Raw genomic sequence first — 24,868 nt, forward strand, 5'->3', positions numbered from 1 at the left:
TTTGTTTCGATATTAGACAAATCTCTCAAGGAGAGATCTGCATTTTTTTTTGCAAAGTCAGAAAAAAATAGATCCCATCTGGGATTTGCATCTATTTTTTGAGGGTCTCAGTCGACCTCAAGTGGAAGGAATCAACCAGAAGCTTTATCAAGAAGCTTCTACTGTTTTCAAATAAAATAATAATACAAAAAAAAAAAATAGATCCCATCTGGGATCTACATCAGTCGTTTTAGCCAACCAGAAGCTTCATCGAGAAGCTTATGCCATTTTTTTTTTGAAAAAAGGGGGTCTCTATTTTTTAACTTGGACGACCTTCGGAAATAAAATAAAAAAGGGAGAGAACAAGTTTTTGTTCGCTTTTATCCTGGATTAAAAAAAACAAATTTTTTTGTGAAGGGTTTGATTCCCCGACCGCTGTAACAAAGCAGAAGAGATCGGGGTCCGCTTTTTTTTTAAACGGTCAAAATCCTTGACGTACCTTTGATCCGTTGAGCGAGAGCACTATAGTAGGCGACCTCAACAAAACAAAACCATCTATCAGAAAAGGTCGGCGGCATCGAGCGATCTGAAGAAAAAAAAAGCATATTATCATTTATTTTCTTTTTTTGGAGATCTACCGGTGGGTTTTCTTTCTGTCGAAAAAAAAATTCGGCATAGATCAGTCTTTTTTTTTCTTTCTGGCGATCTACGGGTGTTTTTTTTTTCTCACTGTCAAAAAAAAGGAGGGAAAAAAGGGGATTACCATTGTTTCATTTTTTTTCTTGCTGCAACAGAGGGCAAGGTTGCTCCAACGACCTTTGCACAACTTCGCTGCCTTTGGAAATAGGATGCAATCGTTGGTTTTCTCTCTGGCGAACGAATCGACAACAATCCCGCTGACTGAAATAGAAAAAAAAAAACGAAACAACAAAACAAATACAAAAGAGGAAAAGGGGATAAACATCTTTTCATTTTTTTTTTCACCACTGCAACACCAACGATGATGGCTCTGGCGACCTCTGGACAGATCGGGCACCATCATCATTTTTTTTCTTCGGTGAACGAACCGGTAGCGTTTTCGCTGACTGAAAAACCGAGAAAAAAAATAGAAGCTTCATCGAGATACTTCTGTCGGTTTTCGAAAAAAGATCAACTTATATACTGATTTTTAGGTCAAATTACATTTTTTCCTCTGATCTTTGTCAACATTTTTGGTTATATCCCTTTTTAGTTCATTTATATTAATGCCCCTGCTTTTAATTTAATTGTCGTTTATATCCTTCTGAGGTAAATTATAGTAAGACCATTATCTTTCATGATTATTCCTTTTGTGTTCCTTACTTACAATAGAAGTCATATTTTTTATTGATAATTCCAGAAAAGGACTTAGTTTCAATTTTTTTTCTCGAAATAGGGCTAGTTTTTCTATTTTTTGCAGAAAATCCCTGTTCCTTTTAGTTTCTATTTTTTTGGGGATTATTCTTGCAAATCTTTCCTCTTACTTTTCTGAAATTACAAAAAAGTGGTCAAAGTTTGCAAATTAGCTCAATTTCAATTAAAATCAAAGAGCTTGTTTGTCGTACACTTTTTGTTGCATGAAATAGTGATATTGATAATGAATTTTCTTTTGATTATGAACATGTTTTTTTATGCATTCATGGCTGATATTCTCTTATTATTCTGCTTGTTGATTGTTGGACTTAAACTTATCATATTATGTCATATTCAAAAAACCGACAACAGAAAAATGACAAGTAGAGCTTGTGCTACCGAATTAGCTAAAACTGATAAACTCAATAGTATAAATTTTCACATTTGAAAGATGAGGATTCCGCATGTTCTGACTCTGGTGGGCATAAAAAATGCCCTTAGTACTGAAATGAGTGACTCTGGTCCTATTGCTTCTGACGAGATTAAAGCCTCATACACCAAATACAAAAGAGACAACATGTTGGCCAGAACCATCATGTTAACATATATGGATGATGATCTCATTAGAGTTTTTAAGGATTACCCTACAACAAAATCTATGTTTAACGCTATCTCCAAGAAATATGACACAACCTCAGAAACACATATTCAACTTCTCTTGGAACAATACAATTCATGCTGTATGCGAGAGAATGACAATGTTGTTGACCATGTCAACAAAATGCTAGTTATGGCCAAGGATTTGACAATTGTTGGTAATGTGATTCATGACCAGATGCAGATATCTATAATTCTGCATAGTTTACCATCCTCTTGAAAGATGATACAAACTGCTCTTAGGTTGAATTCAAAACAACTAACCTTGGAAGAACTTCCTGCTCAACTAAAAAGTGAGCAACAACACATGCAACAAGATCGAAAGAGCGAATTACACTTCGCTAAAGATAGACATTCTCGGGGCTATAACCCTTCAAGACACCCACAATTCAAGAAGAAATACCTTAAAGGCAATGGCAAATTTGATAAAAGTAATGCTCCAACATTCCGCAAGCCACAGTCAGTTGCCTCACAGGTGAAGTGCTTCAAGTATAAAAAATCTGGACACTTCAAGAGAGATTGCATAAGCTGGACAAATAATCACACTGGCAAAAACAATGAAAGTAATCAATAAAAGGAGAGGTGAGATATTATCTACGTGATATCAGAATGCTCTTATGCAGACCACGCTCTTTCTGGTTGGTGGGTGGACTCTGGGGCAACACGACATATTGCTATGACAAAGGAGGGGATGGTGGACATGATTGATTACAAACCTGGTGAACATCGAGTGTACATGGGCAACAACACCTACTTTGATGTTATGGGTGTTGGAACATATCGGATTGAAACAACCAAAAACAATGTTTTATTGTCCAATATCTTATTTATAATGTCAATGAGACGTAATCTAGTGTCTATCTCGGCCTTGGTTGCCAAGGGCTTTGAAGTTCGTTTCTTACCAGGAAAAGTCACTATAGGAAAATATGGTCAAGTCCTGTTTGATGAGGTCTTTGATCAAAATCAGGGATTGTTTAAAATTTGTGACTCAGACATGAATAAAATTACTTTGACTTCAATATCGTTTATTGTTTAAGTTGAATGTTTGGGGCGTCAAAAAGCAAGATTAGTTGCTAAGGGTTTTTCTCAGAAAGAAGGATTATATTATGTTAATACATACTCGCCGGTTGCAAAATTTGCCCCGATAAAGATAATTCTTGCAATAGTAGCTCACTATAACCTAGATCTACATCAAAAAGATGTTAAAACCGTCTTTTTTAATGGTAAACTTAATGAAACTATTTTTATGGAGCAACCTGAAGGCTATACAATAAAAGACAATGAAGATAAAATACATAGGTTGAAAAAATCCCTATACGGACTCAATCAATCACCACGTCAGTGGTACTTAAAGTTTCATAAGGCTATTACATTATTAAGATTTTTAGCAAATAAGTTTGACCACTGTGTTTATGTCTGGAAAAGTGAGAGTAAATTTTCTATTCTCTCACTATATGTGGATGACATTCTTCTGACTGAAAATGATAATGATATGATTGTCAAAACTAAGTCATGGTTAAATTCACAATTCAAAATGAAAGACATGAGAGAAGCATCCTATATTCTTGGAATTAAAATCACTCAAGATAGAAGCTCCAAACTTTTAAGCTTGAGTCAAGAAAGATATTTAAATCATACAACAACAACAACTACGCCTTCATCCCAAAACAATTGGGGTCGGCGATATGAACCAAAAAAGAAAATCATTCTGGGTCTTCCACATGAATCCTTCTCCTCCAATCATTTCTATCCAATGCCATGTCCTCGGTGAGGTTCAAAGCATTCATATCCTTTCCTATCACCTCCATCCATGTCTTCCTAGGTCTACCCCGACCTCTTTTAACTAATATATTTTCCCATTTCTCCATCCTTCTAACTGGATCATCATTAGGCCTTCGCCGAATATGTCCAAACCACCGTAAACCATTCTCTCTCATCTTATTTTCAATGGGTGCAACGCCTACCTTCTTACGTATCTCTTCATTCCGAATCTTATCTTTTATTATATTTTCACATATCCATCTCAACATACGCATCTCAGCTACACTCATTTTTTGAATATGATGTCTCTTGGCAGCCCAACATTTCGTACCATATAGTAAAGCAGGCCTAATAGTCGTCCTATAAAACTTTAAATCATATGCTCAAGAAATTTAAAATGAGTGATTGTAATCCAGTTGGAACATTTGTGGTAAAAGGTGTTAAGTTGAGTAAAAATGATAGTCCAGGTGATGGACAGGAAAGACTAAATGTTCCTTATGCTGAAGCTGTCAGAAGCTTGATGTATGTTATGCTTTGCACATAGCCGGATATCAGCTTTGCTGTTGACCTCGTTAGTCGCTATCAGAGTAATCCTGGTTGGCCATACTGGCAAGCAGTAAAAAAAATATTTCAATATTTTAAAGGGACTATAAACTTGAAATTATGTTTTCAAGGTGATTCTTTAGAATTAACTAGATATTCTAATGCTGACTTTGTATGCAACATGGATGATAGTAAATCCACCTCTAGATATATTTTCCTCCTGAGAGGAGGTGCAATTTTCTAGTCTTGTAAAAAATAAGGTTGTGTATCACAACATACTTAGGAAGCTAATTATATTGCATATAATGTAGCTGCCACATTTGCCGTTTGGATAAGCCACTTCATTAGTGATTTGACGCAGAAAATAACCAACGGGTCAGTCCAGATTTATTGTGATAATCAGGCTGCCATCTCTCTTATGAAGAGTGAAGCTGATAATTCAAAAAGTAAACATATAATGGTAAAATACCATTATATTCATGATATGATTGAAAGAAATGAAATCAAAGTCAGCTACTTGCCTACATCTGATATGATTGCTGATCCTTTAACAAATGGTATATCAGAGAAAATATTTTTAAAACATGTATCATGTATGTGATTACGATATGTTTAATATAGACATATGTCTAGATGAGAAACTCAAATATATAACTCATTCTAGGATATTGATGCATGAAAAATACTCCAATAGTGGAAGGCCAAAACCTGCATTTAGTTTTTTGTTTCACATGGCCAAGTGAGAGATGTTAGTAACTGTGGTCATGTTTCACGGAGATTTTTCACCCGTTAAAAAGAGAGGAGGGCCCACTCTTCCTTTAATAGTTGTGACTGCCCTATATCAGGGCCTTATCCAGAATGAGATTCTGGATAAGCTTCAAGTGAAACGGTATATCATTGTTGTGGTAAACGGCTACTCAAAGGGAGGTAAACTCCCAGCAACCCTTCTCTATATATAGGAGGAGGGATTACTCACTGGTAATTGTGAAGAGTGAGCAGAAACTCCCTTTGAAGCAGACCGTTTACATAAATGGATCTCAGTCTCATCTTCTCTCCTTCGTACCGATCCTTCAGGGTTTAGAGGACAATCAGATTCAAATGTCTGTAGAGGGATGCCTAAAGAGACTGCTCCTTCGGTGTCTACTTTGATCGCTGAAAAGGCAAAGCTATCAGATTTGGAAATCGAGGTTAGGGCTCACTTGAATTTCTCCCTTTTTTTTTCTAAAAGAAAAAGAAAAAAATGAATTGTAATGCTATTGAATTAGGGTTCAGCCAGTATGGTACTTTTAGAGATTTTTGAAGGTTTTGATATCAGAGGATTAAGTCTTCAGAAAAATCAGGCACTTTTATAATTTGATAAGTCGAATAGGGCGTTTGGTTGAATTTATGGAAGGACTATTGACAAAAATGAGTGGAATCTGATTGGGAGGTGTTGTATGTAATAGATCATAAGCCCCTTCTGACTCTGAGGTTCAATTTATAATCTCATTTGAATAACTGGCCGCCCAAAAAATCGCATCGATGTGTTTTTTCCTTGTTTTGCTATATGTTCATTGACTTATGACTCGACGATTGGAATCAATCTCTAATGAAGCCACATTTACGGAAAGTTTTGAGAGAGTTACTGCGTTCTGTATGATTATAAGGTTCTTACCATTTGGCTTATGGTTTAGTTCTGTATTGCAAAGGTTCGCTAAATCCGGTATGCCTGATGGACACAGGTTGCAGGCAATGACACGGAAGGTAAACCTTCATCGATTCTTGAGACATTTGTTGAAACACATGTTCATCTTTCTGAAACATAAGCTTCATAATGTGATGCATAATTAGGCAAGCATGAGAAACCTATGTGCAAATAACACGTATGCTGTCTACAACTGGTACTTGCACACACTCAAGAAAGCTCATCAAGCATTATTTAGGAAATATAATTTACTGGATTTATAATCTGCCCCCATTAACAGCAACTAGATGCTAGTATGAGGTGGCTATGTGTATTTTCTTAGCAAGATGATTACTGTTTTTCTGTTACATAAAGTTTCAGCTTTTGTTTTGTTCCTTTAATGAGAGAAGGTATGTATTTTACTGACCAACCAAGCTAGTTATGAATATGATATTCATTGGTTCTTACGACTTGTTGGCTCTGTGATATTGCAGCATGCTCAAAATACAGAGGACCTCTTGGAAATGTCAGGAAAGTTGTGCTGGTATGTCTACTTGTGTTGTGACTCTAACATATTAGTCTAGCCTACCTTCAGTCTTGCAGATAATAACACCAAGATTTTCTACTTTCCACTTTTGTTAGTACAGATGCATTATATCCAACTCTTTGACCTTTTTTTGTACTGGTGAACATTGATTGTTTCCATGGTTAGGAGTTTCTTTGTTTATGATAGAGTAAGGACTAATTTCACTTCTTTCTAGATTTCAGTCCATGTTTCTATGATCCATTATTGTTATAGACATAATTATGAATACACTATCACCCTGTTTATGAGAAAGCTTGATGCTACTGTCTCGAGAATCACCAAAGAGGTCCAGGCTCACGCACTTGAGACAGTAGAAGTTTTATTTCATCCTTCATATGGAAGCATAGAGAACCCTGAACTATTAACCACTTCAAATGAAGCATAGAACCCTGAACTATAACACATGCTCCTACTAACACTTGTTTTTGTTACCTAGTACGTATAGGTACCAAGTCCAAAGGAAATCAAAACAATGCTGGAGTTTTGCTCTCAAAGGATAGGCCATGCCTGGTGTTTGGAAGGTGAAGATTGGATGAAGTTGAAGTCACTACCCATTCCAGTCTTTAACACCATTGCTTATTCGAGAAACATGCTATATTTTTATACAATTCAGGAAGAAGTGGTTGAGAGATATTGCAAAAGTTACTGACTGAATCACTTGTTGCAAATTCTGCTATTTGAAAAAATACGTACAGTTTAAGAATCACTTTCCTGTCATTCTACCAGTTTTTTTTTCAAATAGCAGTGCGCCAGTGAAAATTATTTTACCAACCACCTTTGACTGGTGCACTGCCTGCGCCAGTGAAAATCTAGCACACTACATGCGCCAGTGAAAACCGTTCACTGGCACACTACCTGCGCCAGTAAAGCTGTAAAACCTTTATCGATAAGGCTTTTACTGGTACAAAAGCTGCGCCACTAAAAATCGAACTTCTTGTAGCGACCCTTCTCATAAAGAGTCCTCTTGTATTACATGTTTATCTTGTATTAAAAAGTTCTCGTGTTTAAGGAATCTCAATATGAATGGGTTGCCTCTTGTAATCAATTACTATATAAAGAAGCCTCCTCTCTTTGAAAAATAGTTGAGTTGAGAGAGAGAGACAAGGTTGTTAAATTCAATGAGGCGAAGCGAGGCGTTGATTGTGTTATGAAGCGAGGCATAAGCCTTGAGGCATTGAAGCGTAAGCTTCAGATTTCATGGCGATGTCCTCGCACTTCCTCCGCTCGTCCACCAATTCCCGAACCCTCGCCGAAATCCAGCATGAATACTCTCTCAGGTAATCGACCGAAACCACCATGAATTTCGTCAGGATGATCGAAAACCGATTCGAGCTCATCATGTATATCCATGACCTCTGGCTGAGATCAAATTCGTGCAACCGGGCAAAGAATCCGACGATCCTCTCCGGGTGGCTCTGCCACACCTGGAAGGCGAAGCGGAGGGAGTCGGCGTCGATTCAGATGTCGTCGTCGCAGACGGCCATCACCCATGTATGGATGAAGGGGCAGAGGAGGAATCGATTATTCAGGCTAGCATTGGGGTCGCAGAGGAGGTAGATGGGGGCATCGAGGGACTGAAAGGAGAGGTTCCTGAGGGTTCTCGACGGGGTGGAGGGGTTGCACCACAGGACGTAGACGGAGTGGACCGCCGGAGATGAGGAATAGACGGTGGCGAGCTCCTAGAGGAGAGGGAGATGCGACTTCGAAAAGCCGTTGATGAGGACAGTGAGCTGGTCCGAGCAGAGGGCATGGTGGTCGATCGGACAACAGGAGTCCTCCTGGTGGCGAGTGATCGATGGCCGGGATGATGCCATCTTCTGGAGGAGGGAAACTGCAAGGATGAAGAAAAAGGGGATGATTTGCGTCATCCGCTTTATCTCCATGGACGGAATTCTTTTTTTTTTCTCTTTTCCAATGTTGGTTTGTCAGATTCTGGAGGAAACGCCGATGGATTGTTGGATTTCGACGAGGTTTGTTCTGTTCCTGTGTCAGACTCCGTCGCAGATTTTGGCCGCCGGAGGAGGCGCCATCCAGTTCAGTACACTTCAGGTACTGAGTGTGCGCCTCGCCTCTGAGGTATACGCTTAAGGTGCTAAGGCGTACGCCTCTCACAACACTAGAGAGAGAGAGAGAGAGAGAGAGAGAGAGAGAGAGAGAGAGAGAGAGAGAGAGAGAGAGAGAGAGAGAGAGAGAGGGCATGCCCTTGCCGAACCACGTTAAAAGTTCCCACTTATGTGTGTGTGTGATTCTGGTTCTTCCCTTCCTCTCATGTTAAATCAAGTTTTAACAAACTCGACGAGTTTGCCAAACTTGGTAGCGGTAGGTGGTGATGGTGGTAATGGCAATGATAATGGATGGTGGTGGTGGTGATGACAATAGTGATGGATGATGGTGGTGGTAATGGTGGTGATAGCAATGATGATGATGTGGTGGTGACGGTAGTAATGATGGTATAGAAATGGTGGTGGTGATGGGGATGATGAGAGTGAAGTGAAAAAAAAAGTAGTTGTAAAAGGAAAAAAATCTTACAACTAAGATTTGTTAGTTATGTGGCTGAGTTTCGCAATTTGGACATATAGGAGAATCTCAGATGGAGTTTCGGTGAAATGGTGAGTTTCACTAAAACTGTATAAGCGAATCTCAGTTTTGCTAGCAATAAGTTTAGCTGAAATAGTGTGTTTAGCTAAAACTGTATAGGAGGATCTCAGTTTTGCTCGTTGAAATGGTGAGTTTCACTAAAACTGTATAGGTGTGGAAGAGTAAAATCATAAAAAACCCCTCATATTAAGCAAAATTAGAGCATGTGGATATTCGAAAAATATTGCAATATCCTAAGGCGATTATGTGAAATAACATTATTTTTAGTTATAGTAAGGTCATTTCCCACTGATACGTAGTGCTGAACTACAAAAAAGTAGCAGGAAAGTAGTGCTTATTAACTAGGTGTATATTGTAAGGTTGGTTATGTTAGCTATTAAAGAGGCTAAAACCAAAATTAGTGTTCTACAGCGTAAGGTTAATTCTGAGATCATGAAGAAAGAAAAATCAATGAAAATTGTGTCCATTAGGTGAGCATACAAGATAGCAAAAATAAAGCCAAAATGTGTATTAGAGGAAGTTTATGAACATTGACTGATACAGGAGGATAAAGGGAAAATATGATTCGCCATTAGTACAACATTAGAAAAATGGCACTGCACAAAGAAATAAGGAGGATTCAAAGTGATGATGGAAAAAAATGGCATGAAAAAATATGGAGTCATCATATTTTTGAAACTTTATATTTTCTTTCCTTTCTTTGTTTTGTCTTATGCATTTCAACTGTAGTCCTTAAGTCTTGTCATTCATCTCAATAATTTGTTCACCAACTTGCGTTTGAATAGCCCATGAATATTTTTTTTTATTTATAGATAAGCTAATCGGCCTCAGTCAATTCATTCCACTTGTTATTTCTTCTCTTTATAGCGTCATTCCCACTTTGTCCTGCATTCAGACTATGTATATCTATTATCCTCCTCAGGCAATTTTCCACTAAGCACTCTTAGCAGAGACGTTGTGTAAAAGATTTCCACAAAAATGTAGTATAAATTATAACAAGAATAATTAAACAACAAAGTCGAATTGCCAAGAATCATTTGCCTTTTTTTATTATTTTGTGGCAAGTTTTGGTGGAGAGCCTTCTCCCTTTAACCTACTTTGATCTTATTGTATAAATTATTTAATTAGTCCTTTCTCCCTTTCCATGAATTTCCTTTCTCGTTTCCAATTATTTTGTCTTTTTTTAGAGAAAGATAACTTATATCAAAGATAGAAAGAATTGCGACTAAACAGCGAGCGATGAGGTATCACTTGCTGTAGAAAGGAAAACTCAAGAACAACGGAAAGATCAAAACAGTCGGATGGCCCAGCCAACTGAGGTCCTCTTTGGCTGGAATGGAAACCTCCCTGAACACTCTGCTATTCCATTCTAACCACACTCCTCTCCACGCAAACAGCCGCTTACTACCTTTTGAAGTCATCTCCCTTGCTAGAACCAGGTCTGGAAGAGTAGAAAATGGTTTAGTAGAAAGATGTAACATTTCCCTGGAAATTCCGAAAGAGATTTTTTATGAGTGAGCAATTTGCAAAAAGGTGATATAGTGTTTCCAATTATTTAGTTGTTTATGTTGGAAATATTGCCCCTGAAAATCCAATAAAATGTATTTGATACAAAATTAATGTGACATTTATTATTATTAGAGCATTATGTTTATGGGTATATTAAATAAAATGTTCATGAGATGATTCATATGATATTAAGATATCATAAGGGTTCATAGGTTACATTGTAGGATAACTAGACATGAGAGAACTAGTTTTTTCAATTCCTTATACCTGAAATAGTCACAGTTGTGGATGAAGTTGGGCAACGGCATAGTGTATGATGTTCATATTAGCAATGAAATAACTGATTCTTGAGTCATTGAAGTAGGGACTTTGCATCAACATGTGGTACTTAATTGTACATTGACTGATTGCACATGAAAAATTATCTTGTAAAATTAATGTAATTCTCTCGTATACAAAAGAGTTTAAAATATCCTTTGGCATTGGGAACTCATTTATTACTAAGTAAATGATCTAATTATTTTGAATACACTTAAATAAGTTGTAATAATTTTATTGAAAGGTGTATATTGGATAGTTAGTGAAATACTTGAGCAATCATGAGTATCCAACAAGGGATCCAAAAACATTTTTGGAGAATATCCATCATTTAGGAAAAGTATAATTTGGATTAAAAGAATAATCCAAGTTTGATAAATTAATTTCTAAAGTATTTTGTTAAAAATTATCTTTGAAAAGTTTTTTGTCAATTTTTTTTATGAAAAAGTTCCATAAAATCCAATTAGTATTTCGAATCCTCAATGGACAATTATAGATAGGCTATGGGTTTAACAGTAATATTATTATTCATAAGAAGCCGACAAGGGATATTGATTTTTGGAAGGATTATTTTGAAAATATTTTGTATGAAAGGAATTATAATATGGATATATATCCCACATCACATACGGTTCCAAGTTTCATTAATTGATAAAAGTAAAAAAAATTTAGTTCCTTGAACTTGCGCAGGATAAGCTTAAGAGAGAGAACCTAAAAGCAACTTGTGGCTTTAATCTTTTTAAAATCTAACTACAAGGAAACCCTATTAATAGGGGTAGTTGAGGGAAGATAGGTACTTCTCAAGATTAACATAGATCTTTCTAAGCTTTATAAGAAGGCATCAATAACCTTCTATATAAAAAGCTACAAAAAATGTATGATTCTTTTTCTCATGTTTATATTAGATGATTAAAATATGCAAAAAAAATCTTGAGTTTGTGAATGACCCATTATTATTATTATTATTATTTATTTTTAAACCCTAATGCTTTCTGTTTTACCCATAAGGGCTCCATTCATTAGTAGGGGTGACTCATGAACGTTGTCAAGTTAATGGGATGTTACGAGTTCGACACCCATATGTGCATGTCCTTTATTGTGAGGCCGAATCGTAGTGTTTTATCTGGTGAGCAAGGGGGACCTAGGGTTTTAGGTTAATGAACTTGATGAACAAAGCAGTATTTTTTTTCATGAAAAAAGGCTATTAGTCGTTTCTCTTTTCCCAATCATGCTTAGAGGGGTCTGCCTTCAGTATCTGTTCTTTTTTTTTTAATACCCAAGAGATATCCTCCTTAAAATAGAAACTTGTGATTCATAAATAACAAAAGTCAAAGTCAATAATTCCTACAATTTGGGTTCTTCTCAAGGAAAGCTAAGACAAACTTATAAGACAAGCATTTCCTAAAGTTATGATGCTATGATTCCCATTGAGTGAACCATGATTGTGGAGATTGCTAACCTGAGAAACCTTCTCGTCTTTCGCCCACTTCCATACCAAAATACCTAAACAAAAAAGAATATTAATCCATATATAATAAGCCAATGATATAACTTGAGATTCCATGCATCTCATAATCCCACTTTCTTCTGCAAGGCAATGAATCCGTCTTCTGCCACAACAACCAGACAAAGAGCAAAAAATAAACAAAGACGCGCATGCGTGCACACGCGACAACACACATGCTTAATTTGTTTTATTCGAGCATTACTGCCAACCAAACTCTCGTTAATGCATAGAACAAAAACCAGTTTCCAATCAGAACATCGATAATTATTTCTCTCTCTCTCTCTCTCTCTCTCTATATATATATATATATATATATATATAGAGAGAGAGAGAGAGAGAGAGAGAGAGAGAGAGAGAGAGAAATGTGTAGCTGTGCAACCCTTAAGTGTACAGCTACCAACACGCTGAAATGGCCTAAAAAATACACAAAAACATTGTTTTACGTATTTTTTGGGGATTAACCGGCTGTTCTGCTAACGTCCCCAAGGACGTGCGCGATATTGTAAAAAAGGGGATTTGGTGACGGTTTTGACTGCCACTAAAGGTCCCAACGAAAACAGGGGCCTTTAGTGCTAAAGGCTTTTTTGCACAAAAAAGTTGCTGTTTCAGCATTTTTTCCGAGGATTCTGCTGAGCGTCCATCACTCCCAACAGCACTCCACTCGACTTGCGTTCTTATATATATAAAGCATGAGAACTACCCAGTGAACTCAGCATTTCCATCACTTTTTTTGGAAATCCAACTATACAGATGTGTTCAACATGGTGAGTTTGCTGGGAATGGACTGTTGAATGATGTATTTGCGATGAAAAACATAGATGCTTCAATATTTATTAAAATTATGAGCTGTTGATTTTCAAACCTTAAAAAATCTTACTAAGACATTATAATCGGATAATTCAAGTGCTGATCCTTATAAAACCAAGCATATAGATCATACCGAACGGTTAGATTCAAGTAAAAAGAATCCATGAAAATCTCAACTTATACAGCAATTCTCATATATATATATATATATATATATATATATATATATATATATATATATATATATATATATATATATATATATATATAACCTGTTATAGTAGCATTAACAACATTCAAGTGATTGGGTAACCCAAATAACTTAAAAGCAACGGCATTATAGATAAAAAATGCTACATTTTTTATTCTAAAAAGGTCTGACTGGTAAACGAGCCAAACTAACAGAACATAGGGTGTTCAAGCTTGGCTTGTTTCTTGTATGAAGCTGAGCCAAGCTTGAGCTCGTGAAAATCCCGAGCTGAGCTGAACGAGAAGACCACAAGCAAGCTCATTTAAAAAAATATATATTTTTTAAAAGTCAAAATCAATAGAATTTGAGCCGTAATCCTACTAAGCTAAGCTTAAACTAGTAATTGTTTTAAAGTTGTAAACAATAGGACTTGAACTCTAAACTTATTACTTGCAGGCCAAACACTTCAACCATCTTCATTCTATAATATGAAATATATGTAAAAAACATTTATTATTAGTAAACGTATCCGAGCCAAGCAAAACAAGCATTGGTTGTTCATCTCAAGCTTGTCAAGCTTATTTCACGAGTTCGAACAAGCTCTTTACGAGCTAAACATAAGCTGAGCCACGAGGGGCTTATCACATTTCCCAGACCTATTCGTATTCAGAATTCTTTTAATGATGACTATGAGGAATCTGCATGGGAACCGGGTCACTTAATCAGCCCTCTTCTATGTGAATATTGGTTGAATGTCTTATCTTGAGGGCACCCATATTGAGCACTACACTAATATGATCACAGGGAGAATCAATCTTGGGCACAAGTTGCAGTTCCATTGTCTTCCAAAGAATCAGTGTAACTACTTGGGCAACTTGGGATGATCAACCGCTGCAAATTTCTGAAAAATGTGTTTAGTTTCTTGTTTTCTTTAAAACTAAAGACTTAGTTTACACCACCGAGGTGGTAGCCCATGTGGTAAGCAGGGTCCTGTGTGTCAAGCTGAAGGCCCAAGATCGAATCCCTCTGCCACGTGGAGCGGCTATTATTCTGGTAGGGGTCCACCTAACCCCAGCTTGCCTTTAAAAAAGAAGAAGACTTAGTTTACCCCAAACAGTAACTAGGTATTTTATAAAAAAATTAATATCAGTGCTTTCAGGGTGTTATCATTGATTTCAATAAGTTGAACGCTGCTAAATCTCTGTCAAGTTGTTAGTACCATACTCTGTAGCGGAATGACTGTCCTTTCCAATTTGACCTTGTAGATGAATTTGACATTGTAAGAAATTGTTTTAAATCTATTTGTTTCTGTGTAAAATCCTGATGGTCTCAATCATGAAATTTTGATGCATTCTAAGTTAATAATTTGTTAAGCCCTTCAAAAACCCAATTTATATACTTCAATTATCTGATCCAGAACAAGTTTCTTACTAGGTAAGTTATGCAGATCAGCTCTGCAAGGCTTGTTCAAAACCCCAAAAAAAAAAATCTCTGCAAGGCTTGACCCAAGAAGCATGCAAGGATATGTCGCATGATACCGTGCCATGCTTCCTTATAAACTATTTTTAATAGAAAAATACACAAAACTTTTGTGTCCAGTGTCCTTTTAACCATGTCCCTGTGAATCCAGCTGTTCATGGTTCTGTCCTCTAAAAAAAATGGGAAAAGTTCATGGACAAGATTCAAGCCACTTTTCTCTTATTTATAAGGAAGAAAAAAGAGAAAAGATTCAAGCCACCTTTGCATTAGTGGATCATGTAATTCTTTTTCTACATAACTCTTTGAATCAAAGATTTAACATTTCATATCATCTTGAATTGTATTTAAGGAATATTGTGTTGATAAGATGGAAATATATATAGCAAACAAAGGCCAAATAAGTCCATCAGAGGTAGGTTTAAGAATAACATTTGATTGGAGATGGATGCTTAATCAAACCCTACCGCCACTTTCAATGGTCAGTCTCAGTAAGGCATGGGGGTCAAGATTCACTTAGTAAGGCATTATTAAGGCTCAGTTTGGGAGCCGGTGTTGGAGAGGGGATGAGAGGGGTGATGGAACGGGAGAAGAACATGAGAGATGAGGCTGGAGTTGTCAACTACATCCTTGTAGTGTAGGAAATAGTAGCCATAAGACAACCGTTGGGAAGGGCCACTCCAATGGTTGTGCCCTTCCAACGGTTGGGCCAACACAATATTTCCAGTTACAAATTAAATACAAACTAAACACTCACTTATATTGAAGATAATGAAAAATACAGAAAATACACTGAACATGTTTGTTTCAAGGTTTAACAGTGCATGCTTCAACCTTGAGTTCACCCTTCCACTAGTGCATAAATCTTAAATAGTCTTCCTTTATCATGAAAAATAGTGGTAATAGCCATGAGGCTGAATCAGAAAAGCCTCACCCTAATCGAGTTTCCCATGCAATTGGATTTTGAGCAAGAGCACATGAATAACAATAAGATGAAAGAAGTCATGAACATAAAAGCCTCATTATCTAAACCTTTGCATGGAATCAAGTCAAAGGGCCCATTTTTCAAGAAATTCAAGAAGAATTTTAAGATGTGTCATGTGCAGAACACAAATTCATGGACAACAACTAAGAGTTCTTGCTTTTCCTGTGAAAAACTTGGAATTTTAAGAAGGATTTTCCAAACAGATCAAAGAAGAAAAATTGAAAAAAGCAAGTGACAGAAAAATGTGAAGTGATCTGCACGGTGTCTAAGCCGCTCATCACATATGGTGTCTTCCCATGCTGGTGGATAAACTCATAAGTGACACGACATATCTCAAAGACAAAAGAGAGACATGTGGAACTAAAGGAACTGAAGCCCGGCAATCACATGGTATACATGAGAAATAACACTTACAAGAACGTGGTCAGAATGAGAATTTATAAGTTTCAATTAGATGAGACCAGTCTGCTATTAAAAAATGTATTGTATATACATTTCATGAGAATAAATCTTTTAGTTGTAGCAGACTTTATCAAGAAGGGCTTCAAAGTTCATTTTTGTAGTGAGAGTCACATTCGATAAACGTTAAAAATGAAGCTCATGGGTCACTATGACATGAACCACGGTTTCTTTCGCCTAAGATTACTCTTTCAAAGATTACTCTTTCAAAGATTAATGCAATAACTATTTTTAGTTATATTGATTATGCAATGATTGTGGAGGCATATTTATAGCATTTAAGGTTTGAACATGTGAATATGAATAAAATAAAAAGAATTGTATGCATAAAGTTGTTACCTTCACTTAAAAAATATGAATCATGCATATCTGAAAAAATACTAGAAAATATTTTCTTAAGGTACTAGTTATAGTACTTATTGATATATGCAGACCTTTAATAGTAGAAACACATGAAAGATAATTATACTTTATGGAATTTATAGATGACTATTTAAGGTATGATTATATCTATATAATTTCTAGAAAATCTAAACATTTATAAGTGTTTAAGACATATAACCATAAAGTTGAAGGATTATTAGGAAAAAAGCTACAAATAATAAAATATGATAGATGTGGTAAATATAACTCTAATGAGTTTAAGTTTTACTGCAGTGATAATATTATAACCCCTCATACAACTATGCCTTATATACTATAAAAAAATGATACAGCAAAGGAAAAAAATAGAACCCTAATGGATATGGCAAGATCCATGTTGGCATATGCAATTTTTTTTAAGAAGTTTTGGATAAAGGCTATAAGCATTGCCATGTATATTGTTAATAGAGTTCCTTATAAATATGTAGAATTTATACCTTATAAATTGTGGATTGACAGAAAGTTAAATTTAAGTTTCGCTTGCACATGTATTGATTCCTAGTCATATGAAAAATAAGTTAGATAGTAAGACTATCAGGTGTATTTTTATTAGGTATATAAAGGGATTAAAATATTATAAACTATGTAATCCAACAAAAAGATTTATAGAAAATATAAAAGTAGAATTCCTGAAAAGCAAAGAATGTAGCTTTGATCTTGAGGATGATGTAGTCGTTGATATCATAAATGATTCTAGGGTACCTATTCAAGAGTTTGAGCATAGTGATCCAATTGTGAATGACGAGCAATTCTTACAACTTGTGATTGGGCAAAAAAGATTGAGAGCGCTTTCTTATTTAGATTATTATTACATTTTCTCGAACGAAGAATTATGTTATTCCATGGATAGATGAAACTCTTGATAATCTAAGTTTTAATGATGTAGCTGCCTCAAATGAATCTAAACATTGAATAAAAATAATTAAAGATGAATTGAAATTACTTTTCTTGATGGTTGCAAGGCAATAAGTAGTATGCGGGTTCTCAAAAAAAAAACTCAGGGATGATAGAACTATTATAAGTTCAAGGCAACACAAGTTGTTCGTTATGTCCAAGTGAAATATAGAAGAAATAGTGGCCATAAGATAACCGATGGGAATGGCAACTCCAATGGTTAGACCAACACATGTACAGTTACAAGTTCAATGCAAATTAAACACACATTATATTGAATATAATCAAAATACTGAACATGTTTGTTTCAAGGGTTATGACCCTTGGGGTTAAAAGGACACTTCTCCAATAGACATGTCCCAAACCCCCTTTCAGGATTACTGGAAGGGCTCGGCGATGGAGACATAATTCAATACACAATAGATTCTTGGATTTGGGAACAAGAAAATCACTCTGAAAGGCTTAGAAGGAGATCAATGATCGGTCATTGTCAATTTCTTGCATCACAGCGCATGTTTTGACTCCAAGTTCACCCTTCCGCTAGTGCATAAATTCTTACAGTGAGGATCTAGTTGAAATTGACCCATCTCCATCCCCTTTGGCCTTCTCAACATCTTTCTCATCTACTAAAACCGGGTTCTTGTGGAAGCAGGTGATATTAATTAAACCTTAATTAAATATCATCTCTCTTTCTATCAAGCAGTCTGATTCTCAACATTAGTGTAGACTATAGAATAGTGGTGCGGCACATAGAAACAAGGGAAGTAGGGGAAGGTGCGGACAACTAAAGAAAGGGATTTCTCATGGTCCAAGGATAAATAAAAAACAAGTGGAAAGACAGAGCATATAATATAGACTGAACGCAGTAGGTCGTAGTTATATTTTTAAGACATATGGACCTCGCTAGCAGCAGTTCCTGCCATATAAAGACACAACTTGCAATTTTAAGTATTGGCTGCAGGCGTCACGAGCTCGATTTCAAAGCTGCAACAGGTATGGAGCAGCACTTCAAGGCCGTCTAACTCTTCTTGCAGTTTGGGCGGCACTAATTGGAGCCCATTCCTGATGGGTTCCTCGTCACACACACACAAAAAAAAAGTCAAGTGTGACATGTAAATTTCGATGCATGAATTAAAATGCAAAAATAGACTTAATACACAACTTGGTAAAATACAAGGAAACGCCCTCCCCCCTCCCATCACCAACAGGGGTGTCAACGGGTCGGGTTTGGTTCGGACTCAGGTGGGACCAGACCAAGACCTGATTTAAGATGATGGTATACCTGGTTTAGATTCAGGTCCAATCGGACCCATCATAAGAGAACCCATATCCGGATCTCATAAGGATTACCTGAACAAGCTGACTCGGACCAAACCCAGTAAAATAATATTTTATATATTTTTTTACATTGAAAAATTATGGATCTTAGTTGGAACTCAGGTCGGCCCTGGGTCTGGTATGAAATTTCACAAACCATACTCGGCTACATATATTAATCGTACCTTTTGGATCTGACCTGAATTCTAATAGGATCTTTTTATTTATCACCAAACCATAACCTTATAGGTCTTGGTACAGGTGGAATCTGGGTCAAACCCGACCTACCGACACCCCTAATCACCAACCACACATTAACTAGCCTCCGATTGGTAAAACCCTTGAGGTCTCCTCTATTCATTTGGGAGCACACCCAGTTTCGACCTTGCGTCATGAGACATCACTCGTGGATTTCAAACATGGTGATATTCACAAGTCGCTCCTACCAGCTGAGTGGAGCTCTTGTGGGTAGGGGTGGGCAATGGGTTGGGCTGCTCGGTGGGCCAATTCGACCCAGCCCACCATGGGCCGGGTTTGAGTCAAGGTTTTAGGTCCTGACCCGTTAGCTACCGAGCCGAAACCCGATCCGTTATATACATGGGTTGGGCCCGAGTTGGCCTGAATTCGCTGAGAGGCTATCGGGCCAATCTGGGCCTGAGCTACCTAATTAATTTTTTAGTAGCTGGTTGCATAATAACTTTGTAACTATTACTATTTACCTAATTAGTTGTATTGATAATATGAGAAATAAAAATATAATTACATGGGTGCATTAGTCTTTCATTTAGTTTATTGCTTTTGATATTATAAAAATTAATTTATAAACTTTATTTGAAAATAACCTACAACTGGGTTTGGGTCAGTCTAGTTCGGCCCACTGAACGTTAGACCATTGAGCATGGGCAGGGTCATGAGCTGCTCTTCAAACCCGAGGCCGTTAAGAACTGGGCCAAAACCCAGTCCCTTAATAAATGTCCCGGGTCAGGCCGCACTTAAAACCCGATGAGACAAGCTCTAAACAGGCATGGACCGGCCTGATGCCCACCCCTGCTTGTGGGAAACCTGGCAAAATATTGGTGAGGCTATAGTGATAATAAAAATGCAATGTTTGTATAGGAAAAAACACATCCTTCTCTTCCTAAAATAAGAAAAAAGAGTATAAACTACATTACTATGGGCACATTTTCTTGGATCTCATGAGATTTGAGTTCTCATGAAATTTATAAAGAAAATCTCATTTGAAGAGTACCCAAAAGCAACAAAACATGAGATTTTTTGGCACAAAACTCACAAAAAAAAGTTGGCACGTAACCCAAAAAATGAAATTTAGAGACTCATTTGTGTAAAAACTCAAATATCATGATGAGAGAGACCTTATGAGATTTAGAAAGTTAATCTCATTTGCAAGAGTACCACAAGCAACCAAACGTACCCTATAATGAAGTTTAAGGAATAGCACTAAGCGTATGAGTGCCAATAAAGAAATGGATAGAAACAGGAAGGTCACCAAAGAATACGTGGGCATGCAGGGTATAGCAAAATAAAAAGGCAAGTGGGGGAGGCAGGACATACCAACATGACAATTGTAGCTAGTCGTTTTTTTTTATTGGCAAATGTAGCTAGTATTAAATGAGAAAAGGCATCACAATAGTGGCGATTGTAATGATAGCATTGGACAATTTTAAGGTGTTTGAAAATTTATAATGCGATCTTATGGTGACAACCAGAAACCTTATTAGCTGAAGGGTTTTATCAATAACTTGTAGATCCAGTCTATCCAAATAGCATCACAGAATCAAACAATTTTGCAATTTAAATATTGGTCACAGATTTCTTCGAAAAACAAATTATTCTTCAAAAAAAACATTAGTCACAGATGTTGCATACATGGATTTTGATAGGGGCTCATAACCACATCTAATTAAAAACCCAAATGAGAGAGAGAGAGAGAGAGAGTTTCTTCGATCTTTTATGTTTTCTTTTATGGTTTTTCCACCTTTTTTTTTTTATCTTGAACCCAGTTCTTCCTAATGACACTCTACTTCCTATTCCAAGACCTCGCGGCTCTGGCTTTACGTACCGTACTTACGATAGCAGTCCTGACAGCGTAGAACTCTGTGGGCTTTAGTACCCTTGCCTCAGGGAGTCGCCATGCTTTGGCTTGTGCAAAAAGTGATGCGCAGGAGATTTTAACCTAGACCACACCTGCCTAGCAGCCTAAGTTCAATATATAAAAATAACCTTAATTAATCAGTCCCACTTGATATTGCTTTTTCTTCATTTCTTCCCTACAATTTCCATCCAGCCCTTCTCCTTTTATAGGCATTTATTTAACAAGGGAAAACTTTGGTTCAGGTCGCCGAGAGAAAATGAAGCACTGCCTTATGGCCCACCCTCAAGGTGATAAAACCCTTAGCCAACCCTTCTTTACAAAGCACTTTCATATCCTTTCCTATGAAAGAGGCGCATGGTTGGGTTTCAAAGATCAACTCTTGAAGTGCTCGATTCCGGCACATGGGTGTTTTTATAAAGTTAAAAAAATAAAAAATCCAAAATTTGTAAATTTTTGAAGCTCTAAATATCATTTTCTTCATCGAAAACACATGATTCAAGTGTGAATTTTTAGTAAATCGACCATGGCCAACACATTTATATATGAGGTTAGAACTGTAAAAATAATAACAAAAAAAGCCGAAAAACTTATTAATGTTTCATTTAGCATGAGTGGATTACCTATATATATATATATATATGTGTGTGTGTGTGTAATGAGAAAGAGATCTCCGTGAAGAAGGCAGGGGGTGAACTAAAAAGGTTAACGACCAAAAGTGGCCCCTGCTTTGCTTTGATGGTGGTACAGCGTGGCCCTCATTTATCATGTATATGACACCTAACAACAATTTTTATCATGCGCGGTCTGTGTGCGCCACGTTGCATTCTCACTCATATGCCCTTCTGCTTTTGGACTGCGTTCTTTCTTTATTTATTTTTTCATGTCCCTTCGTCCTTACTCCTTATATGTATCACCCTCTGACTTCCCTTTATAATTGCAAGAGAGATCCTGGTTATAGGATAAAGCATTTTCTTTAGTTAGCGCCCCCCCCCCCCCCCCCCCCCAACCCCCACACCCTCAACACTTTTTCAATACACCGCCATGGCCTTGTACACTTCCTCTCTTCGATCTCTTCTCCTCACTGCGCCGCGTCTTGGTGGGGGCATCAAGGTATGTTCTTCCTTTCCTTTCTCTTGTATTAATATTCTGTCTTTGTTTGATTCGAATCAAAGTTTCTTTTTTTTTTAACAATTAAGATACTGATCTTAGCCTTGCATACCTACGGTCACTGTTTTAGTAGTGCAAAACTATATGAGCGCCCTCTTCGACTCCATGGGAGCTTCCTGTTTGGCTTTGCTGAAAGGAATGCCTACACAGGGCGGGGTAGGAAGGGACTTTCTTTTAGCAAGCCCATGACCATGTGGGCAACCCCTTGACTTGACCAACTATTGGTTGAGAATCTCTCTCGTATACAAAACACAGAGTGATCTGATTGATGTGTATGTATGTACATGATACTTCTAGGGGTACGTGCAACTTTCAGAAGAATCTGAGGGAAGAACTAGTGAGATTGGCACCAGGGCAAGATCAACGGCTGAGGAGTTTGCTAGGCTTGCTGAAAAGAAGGCAGACTCTTTGAGGGAAAGCGTGAATTTAGAGAAGTGGGAAAGGGCAAAGGAAGCTAAGCGTGGAAAGTCCAAAATATCTGAGAAGGGAAGTGTGGAAAATGGAAAGTACGATGAGATAGGAGGTTGAGAGCTATGCTACTTTCTACAAAAAAAAAATGTTCAGTTTGTTAGGCTTATCTCTTGTTTGCTCTCTCTCTCTCTCTCTCTCTCTCTCTCTCTCTCTCTCTCTGTAGCAACAGAACTGATCTTTGGAGCTGAGATTTGTTGTTTGTAATTTTATGCCATGAAACGCTTCTTTTTTGTGTTATATTTTCATGCATGGAGGTTATTTACATCAAACCTTTGTTACGAGTGCGGTCCGGTAAAAATCAAGGGAATAAAGAAAAGAAAAGAGAAGTAGAACGGATTCATCATGGCGGATTAGCACATCGGCTGTTTCCCCTTTGTCAACGCTACTAAAGACCTATAGGTTATCCTACTTATGAAATAGAAGAAAGGTGGGTGCAGGTTCCTGAACTTGAAAAGTTTGTATGAGATAGTCAAAGCATAAACTGCACTACAAGAAAACACACTCCAGTGGTAGCGCTATTGCAAAGTTGTAATTATTGGCGCAGAAATGAAATGCGCCACCAAAAATTTTTCTCCACTCAGAAATTACGAAGCCAGTGAAGACTTTTTGCTGGCGTAATATTAAAAAAAGATGTTTTCTTCTGGTGCAATATAATACTCCGTGAGTACAGGATTTTTTGCTTGCGCAATATAACGCTGCACCAGAAAAAACTTTCTCTGGCACAGCAAAAATCCTTTTTAGATTGCTTCAACAAAAATCTTTTTTTTTTTTTGCATGAAACATCTCTCCATTTTTCTTTTTATTACCGCACGTTTCGAGCCTTTTTGTGAACCTTCTTTCTACTCTGTCTCTCTGAACTGCTGGAAAACTGCAAACGCAGAAGTCTAAGCCTCTCTCTTAACTGGAAGAAGAAGCACAGGGAAAAGAGGGTGTGTCAACGTCTCTCTCTGATAACCCAAAGACAAAAAAGCATAAGGGAAACAGGGTGTCTTTGGCCTCTCACTCTGATAACCGGAACAAGAAGAAGCACAAAAGGGCATTTCGACCTTTTTCTTTATCTGATAACCGAAAGAAGAAGAAAAGGCACAAGGCGAAGAGGGCATCTTGGTGGATCAACTCTCTCTCTCTCTCTCTCTCTCTCATATTCTAATAAGGTTTTATTTTCTATGTTTTTCTTTTTGAATTTTCTGCTGTTATTGTCAGTCTAATTTTGTATCTCTGATGTTACAACTTCATGAGAAATTAGGGTAAATTTTAAGAGGGAAAAACAATTGCATGCCGTAGAGTACCACAATTAGGTATGTGCCGGTCCATTGGATCTCCAATAGGGTGTAAAACCCATAATTTTTAAGGATTATTAATAAATAAAGAACTCATTTTTTTTATCTTCAAATTAAAAATATGTTTCTAGCTTTTGAATTTTATTTATTTATTTATTACATATTCATTTGTTCATTCAAGTCAATCAGGGTATAATTTGCATTTATAAAACTATTTTGAACTATAAATCACTATATATATATATATATAAATCACTATATATATATATATATTATATTTAAATATATTTTTGATGAAGTTTATAAATTATTGGAGTGTATTTGTGTGTTATTTGGCTCTTTGTAATGATTTATAGGGTAATTTGTTATTTTTGGTTAATCCTGTTATAATTGGTATTTTTTGAGTTTTTGACATTTTTGATCGCACACGAAGGGTTCATTGTATTACTTGGGTAGCGGTCTTTGCGGACTTCAAAACTCCTCGGTCTTTTGAGTTTCGATTCATTGTTCTTCATATTATTAAGGTAAGATACCTTAACTGAACTTATAGAGAGCATGTTTATGCACTAATTATAAAAGCATGATGTTGCACTGAATATCTAAATGAATTACAAATACAAGTTAAGCTCACACACTTCACTTAGTTGTGAATATTTATTACTCTTGTGATTGTAGTTCGGAGATCATATTTGTCATGATTGTAGTTAGCAAAATATCGAGTGTGTTTGCTATAGGTACACTTGTGTGTGGGTTTGAATGTCTGTGCACTTATGAATGTATAATATATACGCAAT

General features: G+C 36.7%; 1 long non-coding RNA gene across 1 annotated transcript; it reads left to right on the forward strand.

Moving 5' to 3' along the window:
* The first annotated feature begins 5,314 nt into the window (after positions 1–5,314).
* On the forward strand, positions 5,315–7,375 carry LOC149848097 (uncharacterized). Its single transcript, XR_016432605.1, has 4 exons — positions 5,315–5,498; positions 6,000–6,054; positions 6,469–6,518; positions 6,997–7,375. It is a non-coding gene; the product is annotated as an uncharacterized LOC149848097 (long non-coding RNA).
* The last annotated feature ends 17,493 nt before the right edge of the window (positions 7,376–24,868 follow it).

This window comes from Nuphar pumila, chromosome 1, assembly GCF_984573655.1.
Source record: "Nuphar pumila chromosome 1, dmNupPumi1.hap1.1, whole genome shotgun sequence".
Classification (NCBI taxonomy): domain Eukaryota; kingdom Viridiplantae; phylum Streptophyta; class Magnoliopsida; order Nymphaeales; family Nymphaeaceae; genus Nuphar; species Nuphar pumila.